The following is a 14,214-nucleotide window of genomic DNA, read 5'->3' on the forward strand; positions in this document are numbered from 1 at the left end:
CTAGAATTTCAGTCATAGAGAATATTTTAAATATATTTTTCCATTTGAATTACTATACAATTTCCACTGTATATAATTGTACATCAAATGGATTAACAGTGTTGAAATTTCCCCACTGAAAAAAAGTTTTATGTCATGAAGTAGTAAGCTGTTTGTTTTGAGAAAACAAAAGGAAGATGTTAATTTTTCTTGTGTGGCTAAAAATATACTATTTATTGTCAATGGTTATTTGCAGACTAACTTCGTAGTAGTTACAAATAGCAGGGCTAGCTATATAATTAATTTACATTTGGATTACTTTTAGGTATCCCTATAAATAGCATTGTGATTACAATAGAATATGTATCCAGTACATAGTCTAAATATCAATGATTTTACTTTATCCTTCACATAACATATACTTGTGCTTTAACCCTTTCACTGCAACATTATTAATCAGGATATCCTGTGTGGAGAGGAAGAAGAAGAAGGTTTAAGGGGTAACTATTATATTTCATCCCAGAAAACAATTACATTTAATAATTTCACTAGTTTCCTGTGAAATTTTATTATATATGATCATTGGTTTAATTTGTAAATATGAAATAGATTATGGCACTAAAATCTTATTTGATTATTACTGTAATTAAAGATTTAATTACATATATTCCTGAAACTCGCGAAAATGAAGGCATCCAAAAGTAATAGCTTTCGATCTTTTTTTCGTTTTGATTAGAGGAAGAAGAATAAGAAAAAGAAAAAAAGGTTTTGATGAGAGGAAGAAGAAGAATAAGGTTTTGATGAGAGGAAGGTTTTAGGGGTAACTATTATAGTTCATCACAGAAAGCTAAGAAGGGTTAACTATTATATTTCATGACAGAACTCTAAGGAGGGGTAACTATTATATTTTATCCCATAAAACAATTATATTTAATAATTTCACTAGTGTCAGTGATAGTATCTTTTATAAGATCATTGCATTAATTTGTAAATATAAAATAGAATATGGCATTAAAGTGTTATTTGATTGTACTATATAATATTCTTGTATGTGTAGTTCATACCCTAATGTGTACTTTATTGTATTGCAAATATTGTTTCTCTTGTTTTATGGTGTAATGTATTAATAAAGCCTCCAAGTGTTCAACTCTAGTATCCATGATGTATTTTTCCTGAACATGTGATGAATTTCCAATAAAGATCAATAAAACTGTTGAAATTGTCCCTGTTTAACCTTATTGAGACGTCATGTGTAAATTAATGGACTGACAGCATAAAATAAGGACATTGTTAATAAATAATAAAAATACGACCGTTTTCAATATTGTAATACTCCTAAAAGCTGTTAATAAATAAAGCACATTATATACACAATAAAACTCTTGTTAAAGCGGCTGATAAGGGCTAAGAATACACACACAACCAGAAATAATACCAATAGGAGTATATGACCACCATGAACAGTAAGCAGTACTCTTAACCTCTGAGCTAATGGTTGATCTCTGTATCACCAACCAACTCAACTACTTCATTACTGTTGGCGGCAGTGAAGGACAGACCAAGACTGTCAAGATATAAACAAGTTGAATAGAAAAATTATCTATGAGGTCAATATTTAATATATTGGCTGCGACTGAACACTGATTAAATATAATAGTTACTCCTGCTCCGTTATGTGTGATTAAATATAATAGTTACCCCTCCATTTTGTGATTAAATATAATAGTTACCCCTCCATTTTGTGATTAAATATAATAGTTACCCCTCCGGTTTGTGATTAAATATAATAGTTACTCCTGCTCCGTTTTCTGTGATTAAATATCTGCTCCGTTTTCTGTGATTAAATATAATAGTTACTCCAAAAACTGCCGCTCACAGAGCCGTTTTGCTTTGTTTTTGCTTTTCTTTTCCTTCTGGGACACTGTTTTCGTTGTATTATTCCCTTAAAGTTAATGAAAAGTTAAATCGGGCCACAAATTTGACGTTTTTACGTATTTTAACGTATATACAAGTTCGAAGCTTCAAATGCTTCAATGAAGCAAAAAAATGCTTCAATGAAGCAAAAAAATGATTCAGTGAAGCTTCGTGACGTCACTGTGAACCTTGACATATAAGGCCTCGACTAACTCGCCTTCGTCCCTTTCCTCACCGACCACTCGCCACTCACTGACTGCAGCTGACAGGCAGGTAAGCGCCGCTCCTCTAGTCTCCTTTATATACGTGTAAATTTTTTGCCCGACTGCCTACAGTCAAAATGGCCAAGAGAAATGGTTATTATTTTGGGTAGTGTTTAATATACTTAATTATTGCGTAATAAATGCTGATTTAAGTCCAAAACTTGCCGGCCTGTTGTTACAATTCAATTGCCTCATAGGGTCGTTTCACTGGGCTCTAAGGCCCATGGTACCTACTGTGCAGCTTAAACAAATACATTAATATGGTTTAGAATTATATTAAGTGGCTCTCTAACGTCTAACCAGTAATTTCTTAATGTTTTAGGCAAATATACCGCCAAATGAGTCATGACAAACGAGCCTAAACTATGAGCCGGTAGTCAGTAACGAGCGTAAACCGTTCATCAGTATTTAGGTAATAATTAACCAGTAAGTGAGTACAATGACCAGATTGGGTTAGATTACCGTTTTATTTATTTTTTATTTCTTGCTTCGAAGCCCAACACACTTATGGGGGAGCCGGGTGGTCATAACTCAACTGCGCAGTTCATCACCACCACTGTATTCACCATTGACAACTGCGCCGCATTCACTAGATTTAACACAAATAGAAGTATTTTTTGCGGAATTAAGATGTATTTTTTACTGGCTAGTTCTTTGCTTACTCTTTAGCTACGATTTCTGGGAGTTGAAACAATTTATTACGAGTTCTAGCCGGGCGGGGTGAGGCGAGGTAGGGAGGAAGCCGGGCGGGGTGAGGCGAGGTAGGGAGGGAGCCGGGCGGGGGGAGGCGAGGTAGGGAGGGAGCCGGGCAGAGGTGAGGGCAGGCCCGAGGGAGGAGGGAGCCGGGTGGGGTGGAGACGAGGGAGGAGGGAGCCGGGCAGGGTGGGCGAGGAGGGAGGGAGCCGGGCAGGGGGGTGAGGAGCAGGGTGGGGAGGAGCCGGGCGGGGTGAGGCCCGGGTAGGAGGAGCCGGGCAGGGTGGGGGCGGAGTGGGGAGGGGGAGCCGGGGCCAGGGGTGGGGCAGAGATGGGGAGGGCCAGGCAGGGGTGGGGCGGAGTGGGGAGGGAGCCAGGGCAGGGGTGGGGGCGGAGTGGGCGGGCGGGGTGAGGCGAGGTAGGGAGGGAGCCGGGCGGGGTGAGGCGAGGTAGGGAGGGAGCCGGGCGGGGGGAGGCGAGGTAGGGAGGGAGCCGGGCGGGGGGAGGTGAGGTAGGGAGCCGGGCAAGGTGAGGTAGGGAGCCGGGCGAGGCGGGGCGGGGCTAGGCTAGGCTAGAGGGCGAGACGTCTCAGAATACAGTATATATTAAATCCCGTAACATTAAGGTTCCTGGTAATTTTTTAAAAGCGGGCAACCATGGATTTTACAATCGGAAAAACCCATTGGTCAACAACCAAAAAGCACCATAACTAACCTAACAACGTAACGTAACCTGGAGGTTCCTTGGTTGTCTCCTGGTGAAAAAAGGTCCATTTGTATGTGAACACAACAATTAGAAAGTATAACAAAATAATATTAGCGTATTTGTGTTTAGATCGGTTATGACCTCCATTTCCGTCGGAAATTGGTCGTTTTTTATAGATTTTTTTGGTGAGGCGTTTTCCGAAAAAAATATTGGCTCGGCGAATGAAAAATGCAAAAAAAAAAAACCATATAAAAACATAAACCGGACCTAATCTAACAGACTCACCATATGTTGGAATCCCTTATTTCTTACCTTATTGGCCTGGTTCTCGTTGGAGTTACCACATGTGTTGGTCTTGGCGACACTTACATTCGTTCTTGCATTAATGACACTTTACGGAGGTCGGGAGAACAACATGAGATCTAAAAATGCTATAGTTTTAGTGTGGAGGTAATGGTTTATGTAAACAGTTGGGGACAGTAAGTACACGTGGTGTAGTGGTAGATGGAAGTTGCAAGTTTAATTTTCATTCAACGTAAATTACAACTTTAATCATGTTGCAGGTGACAGCTGGTGTACTTGAAGGCCAATGGAGAAGTGACAGAACCTTGAGCAACATTTAACACCCAGCATGTTACTTCAGCCTCATCAGTTAAGTTACTTATATATTATCTTAGCTATTATGGTCAGCCCATAAACCACTCAACACTGTGCTCCTACACTGGGCAGTGGAGGGTGTGTGTGTGGGACCTGGCTGACTGTGAATGTTGGAGGGCTCTGTGTGTGTGTGTGTGTGTGTGTGTTTTGGAGGACTCTGGAGAACTGTGTGTGCAGAACTGTGTGTGTGTGAGGACTGTGTGTGTGTGTGTGTGTTGGAGGACTGTGTGTGTGTGTGTTTGTGTGTGTTGGAGGACTGTGTGTGTGTTGGAGGACTGACTGTGTGTGTGGTGGTAGGACTGTGTGTGTTGGAGGACTGTGTGTGTGTGTGTGTTGGAGGACTGTGTTGGAGGACTGTGTGTGTGTTGGAGGACTGTGTGTGTGTTGGAGGACTGTGTGTGTGTGTTGGAGGACTGTGTGTGTGTGGACTGTGTGTGTGTTGGAGGACTGTGTGTGTGTTGGAGGACTGTGTGTGTGGGAGGACTGTGTGTGTGGGAGGACTGTGTGTGTTGGAGGACTGTGTTGGAGGACTGTGTGTGTGTGTGTGTGTTGGAGGGCTCGGTATTATTGCAGTTTCGGCCAGTACACACCTGACTTTTAACCATCCCCAACCTTTAGATCTCCTTATTGGAGTATTTCTAACACCATTTTAACCAGGGAGCAAAGAATGTCAGAAAGGAGTTTTGAAGATTCCATGCTTTGTTTTGGGGGGGGGGGATATAATTCTAAAGAGGGTGCTTTCCCCTGGAAATAAAGGCCAAATTCCATTGAATCGACCCAAAATACACAGGATAAACGAATTTCTAAACTACGAGGGCATATTCGACGAAACTGCAATTTTACAATGGGCTCTGGAGAGCTGTGTGGACTGTCTAGATAAACTGAGCTGGGAGTCAAATTAAGATTAGCTGTAGAGATTTGGGAAAGCTTAATAAAGTGCTATAAAAATGTACAGGACTAAATGCCAATTAGTTACAGTATTAGTGAGCATTAGTAGTAGTAATGTGATTAATAGTAAGTAAAGCTGGTTGTTAGTAGGTGGGTTTTAACTAACAAATTAACTAACCTAGTCAGCCTAACATAGATTAAATGTAACTAATCTAGGCTAACCCAAATTAATATTAAGTTACCTATTATATAGTTTATATATTGGATAACAAATATATTAAAGAATGTAACTTAAAAGTTGCCACAAGTTAACTGATCATGAATTCAGAAAGTTAAGCTAAAATAATTTCACTTGTTTAAATTATTAAAAATCAATAGCTTGTGTACTTTGCAGTTTCCTTTTCAAAATCTAATCGTGTACTGTACTGACTTTCTCCTCAGGTTAAGCTGGCCAGAAGTAACATCATACTGAACCTAAGGAGAAATAACTTAAAATGCCAGAACAGGTAAAGTCAACTTACTGAGTTTTATTTAGGCAAGGGAAGCTTGTGGGACTTGTGAAATCATTAAACATTGTGGGTGTGGCTTGTTGTAATTAGGGTGGGGGGGGACAATATGGCTTGTGTATTGGCATATGGGGTGAGCAGGTGTGTTGGTAAAGTTTTTCATTCAAGGTAAATGTGACCAAGTTGTCAAGGGGAATACCTAAGGGGGCTTGAGGGGTGGGAGGAAGGGAGGGAGGATTCAGTAAGTGAACAGTGGTAAACTGTTGTGTATGAAGCAGTGTGGAGAGATTTAGTAGTGTAGCAGTATTGGTGATGAAGGCTTATGATTGGCTATACTATTGTTGTGGTAAATGTTAGTTGTTGAGGTATCAAGAAAACTAAAACACTAATGCAACTTAAAATAAGATCTTTTGTAGATAAGGTATTTAAATAAACAATTGGGGACAGTATAAGTACATGTAGTCTGGTGGTAGATGGAAATTGTATGTTTAATCTTCATTGTACATAAATTACAACTTTAAACATGTTGCAGGTGACAGCTGACGTACGTGAATGCCAATGTAGAGGAAGTGACCGACACCTTGAGCAAGATGTAACACCCAGCATGTTACTTCAGCCTTCTTAGGTAAATTACTTATGTATCTTAGTATGGCCATCCCCAAAAACTACTGGAAGTAAGACTCGAGAGGAGGGACTTACTTTGTGTGAAGGGTTGGAAAGGAGGAGCATTGGGCGGTGGAGGGGCGCTCGTACAGTGCAGGGGCGCTCGTACAATGGGGGGGGGCCGCCTCGTACAGTGGGGGTGGGTGCCTCGTACAGTGGGGGTGGGGGCCTCGTATAGTGGACGGGCGCTCGTACAGTGGGGGCGCTCATACATGGATGGTGGTGTGCTCAAGCAATGGTGAATGGAGTGCATGTTAAAAATGTGATGCAAAAAATAGCATGCACTATGAAGGCATGTGGGGGATGATGCCTAGATGAAGACTGCTGCAGCCAAAAGTGAGAAGGACAATGCTCCTGCGTAAGGTGATATAGGAGGGTGTTTGAGTGTATGGATATATCATATATATAAGAATGCAAGTTTAGATTCCAAGAAATTCTGGAGTAAATGTTGTGTATTGGTAGTAATACATTAAGGTTAATTAAGATTGATCTAAATCCAAATCATGTTGCAGGTGGTTGGTGTACAAGATAGATGGACCAGACACAACAAGGTGACCACGACTGTCTAGCATCCCACACCTTGAGGACTACCACCTTCCTAAGAAAGAACAGAATTGGTGTTCTGTACACTACTGTAAGAATAGTGTACTGTAATGTAAAAGTTAAGTATTACTGAAACCTTTTTTATATAATTTAGCAAAACTTGATATATTACTTAAAATAGTGCATTTAAGAACATACAGTACAAGTTAACGTCAATATTGTGTATTGGTAGTGATATAAAATAGCTTAATTAATTCAGATGTAGAGTATCTAAAAACAAATATATTCATGTTGCAGGTGGTTGGTGTACAAGATAGATGGACCAGACACAACAAGGTGACCACTACTGTCTAGCATCCCACACCTTGAGGACTACCACCTTACTAAGAAAGAACAGAACTGGTGTTCTGTACACTACTGTTAAGAATAGTGTACTGTAATGTAAAAGTTAAGTATTACTGAAACCTTTTTTTATATAATTTAGCAAAACTTGATATATTACTTAAAATAGTGAATTTAAGAACATACAGTACAGTACAAGTAAACCTCAATATTGTGTATTGGTAGTGATATAAAATAGCTTAATTAATTCAGATGTAGAGTATCTAAAAACAAATATAATCATGTTGCAGGTGGTTGGTGTACAAGATAGATGCACCAGACACAACGTGACCACGACTGTCTAGCATCCCACACCTTGAGGACTACCACCTTACTAAGAAAGAACAGAATTGGTGTTCTGTACACTACTGTAAGAATAGTGTAATGTGAAAGTTAAGTATTACTGAAACCTTTTTTTCATATAATTTAGCAAAACTTGATATATTACTTAAAATAGTGCATTTAAGAACATACAGTACAAGTTAACCTCAATATTGTGTATTGGTTGTGATATAAAATAGCTTAATTAATTCAGATGTAGAGTATCTAAAAACAAATATAATCATGTTGCAGGTGGTTGGTGTACAAGATAGATGGACCAGACACAACAAGGTGACCACGACTGTCTAGCATCCCACACCTTGAGGACTACCACCTTACTAAGAAAGAACAGAATTGGTGTTCTGTACACTACTGTAAGAATAGTGTACTGTGAAAGTTAAGTATTACGGAAATATTTTTGTTATAATTTAGCAAAACTTGAGAAAATACTTAAAGTACTGTACTAATGCATTCAAGACTGTAGGAGTGAACCTTGATTAAAGCCACACAAAGTATTAAAAATAGCAAGATACATTATGTACAGTAGCATTATTAACTATCATGGTAGTCAGTTTTGTTGTGGTTGCAAAAAATTTCCATTTTATAATACTGTATATTTTTCGTCCACAGGTGAAGTATCAGCAAGGTGTACAACGAGATACACGGACATCAATCAAACGGATTGTGAGAGGTTTGAATATCTCGCACGGATCCATTTCTCTTAGTGGTTTGTAAAATTAAGTGTAATATGTAATTGTTGTTCAGTGTGGGAAGGCCTCTGGTGGCTTGTTGAGGGATGGTGTTTGTACCGGGGGAGGCGTTTGTACCAGGGGGAGGCGTTTGTACCGGGGGAGGCGTTTGTACCGGGGGAGGCGTTTGTACCGGGGGAGGCGTTTGTACCGGGGGAGGCGTGGTAGAGGCACTTGCACTGGTAGAGGCACTTGCACTGGTAAAGGCACTTGCACTAGGAGGTGTTTGTAATGGTTTGTACTCCTACAATGTCTGTGTATAACAATAAATAAATAAATAAATATTGAATAAACTTTACATTTCATATTCCGAAGTTGAATGATAATGATCTAAATAAACCACAAGTACAGTAGAACTGTAAACTATACCTGAAACATGAACTAAAGTGATCAACTTGGATACACCCACATGATGGCTTCTGGGTAACTTAGAACATGATATATACATTAATTACATATAATTATCACCAATTGACATCAAAGTGCCATTCATTGTACGTACAACTGTTACAAACTAATGCCCATGTGATGCCCTATTGGGTACATGTAATCAAAACTACTAGATACCCACAGATGGCACAAATAATGCATTTAAGTCACGGACGCCTCGGACAAAGGATTTTGACAACCTTACCGAGAGAACGGACGTCTCGTGTTCATTTTGAAATTCATCGGCCATGACCGTAAGGAACATTTTTGATTGCATACATACTATTAATTTGAAAGTATTGTATATATACAGTAAATGAAAGTAAAGTACAGTAAGAATTTTACTTACTAAATGTTGACAATCTGGACACTGCACACCAATTGCTGAATGGAAGTGTTTTACCTGAAAATATAGAAGAAAAAATCTTGTAAAATTGTAATAAACAACTTATGAACCCCCCTCCCCCCACCCCGCCCCCTAAAGACTTGGTAACTTGGATAAATTTAGAAATATATCTGTACTGTGCCTGGCCAAAATTATTCACAAAGTACAAGACTTCCATTATTATCTAAAGCTAAATTTTGTGTAGGACCAAAACCTGACAAGATACTTTATAAAACCTTAAGGTCTAGTGAAATAAACTCACCTTATGTGGAGTCTGCAATATAAAGGTTGAATTGAGAAATCCACAACCGCTGGTAATGTGACGGCCTCACCATCACTGATGTATCTGCCGAGAAATAATAATGGTAGTGGTACTGTAATGTGATTTCTTGGGACACGGGAGAAAGATATCTAGTGATGTTGCCAATCATTACAAGTTTTCTCTGATTTTCTTCTGTGCTAATATTTGGTTATGTAGGTTTAAGAACATAAGACTGCAGGAATAGCCAGTAAATTGATATATACTGTACCTAGACAGTGCAGGTATAAAACCAGGCTATATGACCAAGGATATTTTGTATTTCTGTATCAGCTTCTGGACTGTTATTGTATATTGCAATAAATGTGTAGTGTATACATATGAAAATAAAAAATCTACTGTATATTCAATTCTTTATTTTGTATTACCTATCTACAAAGATATAAAAACATAGTACACAATGTACAGTACATATATAATTTTTTTCTCTGTTGCTGACAGAACACATTACCTTATTCAGAACAATTTATAATGTAAGTTTGTTAGGTGGCGATGGTAGATACAACACTGCAGTAGCCCTCCTCCTTTATCCGGGCTTGGGACCGGCATGTTCGACTGAACAAGGCGGAGTTACTACTGTGCATTCTACGTCTAACTACGGTGCTGTTAGTGCTATCAACTATAACTTGAAAAACTTTACCTTTATTACCTCCAAGAAGCACCTTGTAGTAGGTCCAGTCAGCCACACAAACAAACCTGGAATACAAAAAACTTTAAAACATAACATTCATAAATACTTGCAGATAGACATTATATATTGTCATAAGTACTTTACCTGTTTGGAGGAGTTCTCGACCAGCCACACGTTCACTTCAGTCAGACGTTCACCTCGGAGGCGCACAATCTGAAAGAAATGAGAAAACCTTAGTCCCATCCACACACATTAAAGGTGGGAGGTTGGGTGTGTGAGAGAGGGTGAGTGTATGGATGGGAGTGAGGGTGTGTGTATGGGAGGACCTCCCCCACACACCCTCACTCCCATCCATACACTCACCCTCTCTCACACCTTTCCTTATACCCAACACTCCCTCCCAAACACCCCCACCCTCCCTCCCACCCAACCCTCCTCCTACACCACCTCCCCTCCAACCCAACTCACATACCTACCCATCCCAACTCCCTTCCCATCCACCCAACCTTTTGGGTGTGTGGATGGGAGGTAGTGTTTGTGGATGGGAGGAAGAGGATGTGCATGGGAGGAAGAGGGAGTGGTTAGGAGAAAGTGTGTGTGGTTGGGAAGAAGGGTGTGGTGTGCCATGCCCTCCTCCATGCAAACACAGCATCGAAAAATATTCTGAAGAAAATTGGTTTGTATTGCTGTAATATTGTATTGTGAGGACTCATTTGTGTTTTACTATGAATGATAAGTGTGCAGGGATTATGGTGGTGTAAGAGAGAGAGAGCCTTATAATAGTTGTGAGGACATTTTGGACAAGGTAAGAGACTTGCTGTGTGTGTGTGGGTGTTGGTCTGCTGGCAGGAGCAACAGGTAGGCACGGCTTATAGCACTATTTGACCCTCAGTTATATATCATATAATTGTATGTGAGTAATTATTATTCAATATATTTATGAATGGTTTTACTGTATAAATTTGTTTCAATTTACTAATATTACCAATATAACTTAATTAACTAATAAATTATAAATATAATATAATATCTTGAAGGGTTCTAAAATAAAACAAAGTTCTTCTGGCCCCAGAATATACTACATATTATTTTATTGATAACTTTAAACTATTGTAACACAATCGACCAAGTAGAGATAGGAACACGTAAAATTAATGATAAGGAAGATAGAACATGATTAAATTATAAATCTATTTATTAAGAAAACCAACAGCTCAATGTTTAACAGTTATGATACAGTTTAGGTATAAGGTATAGACTAAAAAATGTTTATCTAACCGAACCCAATTATATGTCCATAAGAGAAGTGGAACATCTTGGAGTATCACAAGATAATTAAGGGAGATAATGATTAAGCATTTAACATTTAAGTTATTATGCAATGACTAGTGTAATAATGCCCACAGCCATCCTGTCCACAATCCCATTAAAATCATAGACAATCTCCGCAGCTAACGGTCAAATACCCTTTGGATATTTGCCCAGCCAGCACAGTCAAATAACACCTTCATAACTTGTACTGAGCCATTATTGGGTAGTGGTGGTGGAGTCACTTAGTACCAGAGTACTGTGTTTATATTTGATTCATATTATCCACAGTTGTTCTGTGGATGATGTAGTATTAATGGTAAAATTTCACTTGTTACCGCCAAGCATTTGGAAGTTGAAATTATGCTTGATGGATGTAAAATGTTATATAGATTTGATTCTATTGTTTGCAATTTTTTGGTACAAATTTATAAATTAAAAAGTTTTGATTTTATGGGAAAATTTGACATTTCCTACGAACATATAGGACAAGAGTGTACAGTGTATGTAATTAATTTGCATTACTATATAAGTATACTGTATTGATTGCACCAGTATAGAATATATAACCTAATCTAAACCATACTAGCCTAACAGATGGACTATGCCAAGATCTGATTGGTTAACAAACCAGCTACTAAAATGTAAAATATCTCACTTATACAGAACTTAATTTGTGACAGAAATGCCATAGAAGAAAAGTGTTTTAGAATGATCAAAACTACTGATTGCTACCATAAAATTATCAAAAAATTTTGGGTGGCAACAAATGACATAATATCATATTAACTAATAAAAATTAACACAACTTTTTATTTTAATTATAAATACCAGTATTTTTTTTATCTCTTCTCTATGAACATAAATCACCTGTAATGGGCAGGACATGAAAGATGACGGAGAGTACGGGGTAAAACACGGTGAAGAACTGATCATGTGACACTAAAATGATGTCTCCACGCTCTTTGACACAGAGGAATTAACTATTTACTGTAAACAATCTACCAAAAAATATGACGTGGTAGCCTGTGTTGTTGTCCGCTCTTAAACCAATAAACACTGACTCCGGTAATACTGTACTTAACTTGTAAATAAATGACAGATCCTCACATTGGTGGTTTTATTACCATATATATAAAATTGATTGTCTTTTTTTCTTTTCGGCTTTACTATCCAGATTCATGAGTCTATTATCTCCACAAATCCCTTATTTATTTTTTTGTTTGGTTAAGTAGGATCTTAAACCTATTCTAAGCACATTATAAATTATGAGAATTATATTGTTGGAATCAAATCCCATAATATGAGTTTAAATACATTTCCAATTTCTTTTGAGTAGTATTGGTTAATGAGTGAAACTTATGTTCTTATATTTTATTTTCCCTCCCTAGTTATGACTTCTTGTTGGCGTTGCTGTTTATCAAATCGTAAATTATTTGCAAGACCCATTGACAGATTTATAGCCGAGTGGGGGGGCCTGTTCAACGGCCAAGAGGGCCAAGATTATTTATTAACGACTCTGCCATATATGACATTATTAGTTGTAATTTCTACAATGAAACCATTTGGAAATAAAACCAATTATTCCATAGAACACTAACTTTATTTATGACAACTAATGAGTCAGCTCACAACATTTTATGTATACAGTATATGAATTCATAAATTATTAAACTACACACACATATATGTAATGATAGTTTAAGTATATAACATAGACAGGAAAGAATTATATAAACTGAAGTACAGCAGTGAATAACTGAATGTAAATTAATTTTTCTCAAATAACCAAGACAATAATGAAAACTGATGATGTTTATGAAAAAATTGACAACAGAGAAATAATGAGAAAATATTCCTTCCATTAATAACGTCTATATACACAGTACTGTACTCATTATGTGATATTGATAATTAACTCAATCCCATTTAATTTTCCTGCTTTTTCCTCCTAGTTCAATTTCTGTGTAAGGTCTGCCCAAAATACAGTCAAGACCAGCTTACTTTTTCTACTTTGAGTCATTGAACGCCTATATTGTGTAAGCACGTGACAGTTGAGAAGGAGTGTTCACATGTTGCAGTGCGTGTACCAAATGTGAGGGCAGCCGCATAAAGCTTGTGTATGTGAGTTAATCCATTTCAGAAAGGATATATCTTGAAATTTTCACCAATGTTTTTGAGAACTGGGCAATAATATTCTTCAATAAGTCACTTAGCAACATGACATTCACTTACCAGAAGAGACGACTCAGTGTCGACACCTATGAGTTTAGCCAATGGGACAAGATTTTCTGGAAGTAATAAACAAGTCTTGTATTCTGGCCAACGACTAGAAATGACTGTAAGTAGTCTCATATTATGCTCACCAAACTCAGCATTGAGTTCACCAAGGCAGTTATCTAAAATATTGTAGTACAGTTGATGATGTAAATCAGCTTCACTATCAAAACCATGAACATTAGTATGTCTTACAGTTGTTTCAGTCACTGTTAAGTATTGGAGCAGTTTGTGTTTATGCCAACAGACCCAAAGGCAGTCCTGGTGGATCAAGTTTCCAATCTAGATCATTGGAACAATTCACTGGTAGGGGTACCCGCCCTATGGCAGTTCCCAGGAATATAAAAACATTTTCACTCTCCAAATTTTTTTCCAGCATATTGAGATAGAATATATTCAAAACTTATGAAAAGACTTTGTTGATAAAAGTCTTGTTTCCATATGAATTAAGACCGTCAGTTATTTACAAATGTGATCATGAGCACACAGCCAACACAGTCCCACCAATACTGGAGTCTCGGGTACAGCAGACAGTGTTTTAGAGAAGAAACAACAGCATATACTTATAGAAAACCTCTAAAAGTAGATGGTGCCTGTACTGTA

The 14,214-nt window shown here is 38.0% G+C and overlaps 2 long non-coding RNA genes across 5 annotated transcripts; one reads left to right on the top strand and one right to left on the bottom strand.

The window, feature by feature from the left end:
* Window positions 1–3,823: 3,823 nt before the first annotated feature.
* LOC121869825 lies at window positions 3,824–10,374 on the bottom strand. Of its 4 annotated transcripts, none has more exons than XR_006089591.1 (6): window positions 10,171–10,374; window positions 10,045–10,091; window positions 9,339–9,422; window positions 9,041–9,094; window positions 5,487–5,573; window positions 3,824–3,976 (listed from the first exon to the last, which is right to left on the bottom strand). It is a non-coding gene; the product is annotated as an uncharacterized LOC121869825 (long non-coding RNA). The 4 variants fall into 4 exon arrangements; XR_006089588.1 differs by having other exon boundaries at window positions 10,036–10,091; window positions 10,171–10,373; XR_006089590.1 differs by having other exon boundaries at window positions 3,825–3,976; window positions 10,045–10,372.
* Window positions 5,489–6,841, top strand: LOC121869826. Its single transcript, XR_006089592.1, has 3 exons — window positions 5,489–5,605; window positions 6,138–6,230; window positions 6,781–6,841. It is a non-coding gene; the product is annotated as an uncharacterized LOC121869826 (long non-coding RNA).
* Window positions 10,375–14,214: the final 3,840 nt, after the last annotated feature.

This window comes from Homarus americanus, unplaced genomic scaffold (genome assembly GCF_018991925.1).
Source record: "Homarus americanus isolate GMGI-L3 unplaced genomic scaffold, GMGI_Hamer_2.0 scaffold10313, whole genome shotgun sequence".
NCBI classification, from domain to species: Eukaryota; Metazoa; Arthropoda; class Malacostraca; order Decapoda; family Nephropidae; genus Homarus; species Homarus americanus.